The sequence below is a fragment of the Corvus brachyrhynchos genome, unplaced genomic scaffold, assembly GCF_000691975.1.
Source record: "Corvus brachyrhynchos isolate BGI_N302 unplaced genomic scaffold, ASM69197v1 scaffold66, whole genome shotgun sequence".
Taxonomy (NCBI): Eukaryota; Metazoa; Chordata; class Aves; order Passeriformes; family Corvidae; genus Corvus; species Corvus brachyrhynchos.
In genome coordinates this window covers 3,399,125-3,403,313 of record NW_008238440.1, presented here as the reverse complement: position 1 = coordinate 3,403,313, position 4,189 = coordinate 3,399,125, and positions in this window count along the sequence as shown.

The window sequence follows — 4,189 nt, the reverse complement described above, 5'->3', positions numbered from 1 at the left end:
TTCTGCTGTGCTTTGTTGTCTGTGAGATGCCCTCCTGGAGCTGTTTGTGCGGGAGCAGGGTGTGGGTGAGCTCTGTGAGCAGGAGGAGCAGCTTGGCTGAGTTGTGTCCCTGAGTCAGTGGCAGCTTCCAGGCAGGGCTTGGCCCAGCCTTTGCCAGTGCCCCTCCTCTGGAGCTGGGAGCTGTGTCCTGTGCCAGTGGAGCAGAGCTGTGCTTGTGGCAGCTCACAACACAACTGCTTTGGGTACGAAATAATGTATTTCATGGGGCTGGGGACACAGCTGAATGCTTTACCAGCTTCAGATGCATTTTGTGGAATGCTGTTCCCAAGCAGAGCACTGGTCTGGAATTAGCAGGATTCAAATCCAGGCTATGAGAAGTTTAAGGAGTGAATTGCTGGAGTGTTGGAAATGCCTCTTCTCTGCCAATAGCCAAGTATTCTCCCTTGGGTGGGTGTAAGAAGAGCTTCCCAGTAAGTTCAGAAAGAGTGGGCATTTAATTAGGATTCTGCTGGTTGTTTTCATTGTTACTTCAACTGGATGCCTCTATTCCCCTGCACAGATTGAAGCTCTAGGTATGAATGTTTGTTGAGTCACCCTGCCTCTGAAATGTAAATCAGCTAAGCTTTTGCTTTCTGGAATACAATTTCTTCACAAGGGAATCCTTATGAGGCCGTGACACAATTATCATTTTAGAATGGCCGTAATGTTTTCATTAGCTCATTAATGTGAAGAATCAATTTTAGCCTTTTAAGGTGAGCTTTAGAAAATATTTTCTGAGTATATGAAGAGAATTATTGGTGATACTAGTTTGGGAGAAAACCAAGTGAAGACTTCTTCAGATGTGCCAAAGTTGAAAGTGACTTTAGAAAGATGATGACAGTGGGTAGAAGATGGAAGACAGTGGATGGAAGAACACCCTTTATAACTCTTACATTTACTTTGCTGCTCTTCAGCTGTAATTTTTTTTTCCAAAGCAAAATGTCCCCGAGTTAGAAAAAAAAAAAAAAAAAATTGGGATAATAAGGCTTTGGTGCAGAAAAATCTTTCTGAAGGCTCTAAGCTACTCTTAGAAGAGGAGTCTTTCACTGCCTGTGCTGCTCCAAATGGTGTTAACCCCTCTGGCTTTTCAGGTGTGGCAGGGTTTTGTTGGAGAATGAACTTCTTGGGTAAGAGCCTTTGCTTGAACAAAACACTCAGTTTCTGAGTCACTGCAGCTCAAATACCTGCATGGGAGAGGCTTGGGGTTATGAGGTTGTTGTCAATGACCTAAAGGAGACTCTTCTTGTCTGGGTGTGTGTTGAGAGCTGAATGGAGTGTTTGGTACCAAACCCAAACTTGTCTGTTATATGGTCTTTTTCATTTAAAAATAAATAATATCTTCATAGGATAGACACAGTTTAATTCCAAAGTCACTCTTTCACTGGAATTCAGTTTCCCATCAAGGAAGCATTGACATAAAAATTCCAGCCTGACCTCCTACAGCCTTTGTAATAATGAGCTACTCCTTCACTGACCCATTCAGATTGTGTCGGGAAGACAACAAGCACAAATAATCACAAAAGCCAACAGTCTGAGCTGCTGCTTTGGGACACGTCCTGCTCATCTGAGATTCCTGCACTCCGTGTAAGTGGTTTTTATAAGCAGCTCTCTGGAATGGGCACTGCAGGGTGCAGCTGAGGGCAGCAGGGATTGAGTGGGATTTCTGCTCCCTGGAAGAGTGAAAGGAAGTGATCTCTGCTTGCACACGTACCTCAGTGAAATTCAGATGTTTAGAAAAAACCTCAAGGAAGTTAATTTTCTCAAATGAAGTTCTTGACAAGTGGTAGTATAAATATGCTGTTACAGTGCTTCACAATCATGGATGTCTCCAAAAACCTGAAGTACAGGGCCCCTAATTCTGCTTCAGCTGTCTCAAAAAGAATAAAAAGGCTTGCAGTATGAGCACCAGGGCCATGTCTTGTGCCAAGTGCAGCAGTGCCCCAGGAGTGTGGTCAGCAGTGACTGATGCCAGAGGTGTGACCTGGCAGTGTGAGTTGATCTGGAGCACTGTCACCCTCTGAAAGAGCTGTGCAATCCCTGCTTTGTTCCAGGAGTCAGAGCCCCAGGCTGCGAGTTCCTGGAGGGCTTTACTGGAAGCACGTCAATAATTACATGCAGGAGGTCTGTGAGATGATGTCAGGACTAAGGGAAGCAATTAATTTTCTCTGTTGCCTTTGGTTGCAGACTTTGCAGCAGAACCAACACTGTGAGTAGTAACATTTTATCTGAAGGAAAAGATCCCTGACTCCCCTTTCCCTGACACTTAATTACACTTCTGTTTTGCTTGAAGGTCTCTGGAGCTGGAGTATTCCAAGCCCAGGAGGTGGCAGGCGTGGGATCGGTGCCTGAAGGTGCCTGCTGGATGTGCTTTTGCGAGATGCTGTAGCACTGCTTGTCAGCTTCCCTCAATAATTCCTGTTTGGCAGATTATTTTTGTCATCTAAGTATCTTCCAAAGAGTGAGCTGCTGATTTTTTCCCAAAGAAAAGCAACTTCATTCAGTTCTATGAATTTTGTTAAAATGAGTTAAGCTGTTCTCCTTTCTAAGTTTGAGTTGACTAAATTGACACAGGTTTGACTGGTTTGTTTCTTTCAGAACAAAAGCTGAAATAGCAGTGTCCAGCACTGAAAGCCAACAGTTGTGTCTGTCCACAAGAAAGTTGAATTAGCTGGCACAAGCTGCCCTTGAAAAGTGTCTGAGTATCCAGTACACATGTTTTGTATGTAACACTCAGTGTAGCTTTATGACATAAAAATGTCATCTTTACCTTGGGCTTGCCAAATGCTTAAAACCAAAAATAATTCCTCAAAACATGCCAGAAATGGAGTTGCAACTACTGCAAGCATGCGCAGTGAAAAATTAAAGTGGCTGAGGAAAGGAAAGTGGCATTGTAGATCTCTGGCACTCACCTGACCAGTCTGACAGCATTCCAGAAACCGAGGACTTGCCATTTAGACAGGGAGTGGAATGGACTTAATTGACAGAACAGAGGGAGAAATAATGGAGGGATGGAGAGGGCTGCTGAGACCAGATCCACTCTGTGTGTTGTTCATGCCCTCAGTGAGAGGGACTCCAGGACAGTGCTGTGCCCTGGGTGCACCAAATTAAAACCTTTCCTTTCCAGAGGAGGAAGACAATTATCCACGAAGGACTTGGTATACTGATGATGTTCTGGAGATTATTAGAAAGTAAAGATGTTCAAAGTTTCCTGATGTTCTGAAAGAATTCAGTTACTGTGCCTACAGGCAGAGAGGGAGAAGTAGGAGAGAATTCCATTTTATTAAAGACCAGTCACTGACTGCACAGAAAATCTCTTGAATGCAAAACAAAGGCAGAAGTCCTAGAGGGAGAGCTCTGGGCACTTCCAACCAAGCCCACAACTGGCTCTTTCTCACTCAGCTGTGGAGGTCGCTGATGGAGCCTGTTTCCAGCTGGGTTCAAGCTTTGCTAAGAGTTGGCAACTGCTGTGCTGATGGGCTGGTTTGGAAACAAGCAATGGAATATCAGCATTTGATCTGTGCAAGAGATGGGGGCTACTGAATTAATACTGAAAATCATTTATGCTGTGAACCTGAATTGCTACTCACAGGTTTGTTTTCCTGGGAAGAGCACACATGCCCCAGGACAACACTGGGTTGTCAGTAGGTGACTATAATTAGCTGTGCTTAACTGGCTGAATTAGGATGTCTTGACCAGTATCTTGCAATGCTGAGAAACTGCCAGAGAAACTGGCAGGATCTGAAATACTTAAAACAGCAAAAGCCTGTTAAAATCTCTCCCAAGTCACCTTTCAGCTGAACAGAAGTACAACACAACTATTAAGAGAATGCTGTCATATTTGAAATATTTTTAGCACGGTTTCCACTGCTTTTGCATTTGTGCTCGGGCCTGTTCTACCCCCTCCTCAAAAATAACTTAAATCTTTTGGCCAGCTTCAGTGACAAGAAAGATCTCGCAGACAGCTGACTTAATCCCAGTTGCATGAAAATTAAGGGCTTGGTGGAGATGATAAATCCAAAGATTTCCTCTGCTTTAGGTGGGATTGCCAAGGAAGTTTGGCTGGTTCCTAGGCGAGCCAGGCCAAACAAAGATCTGCGGTCTGCACACACGGAACCTGGCGCAGCACTGGCTTCCTTTTGCTCGAGCAGTA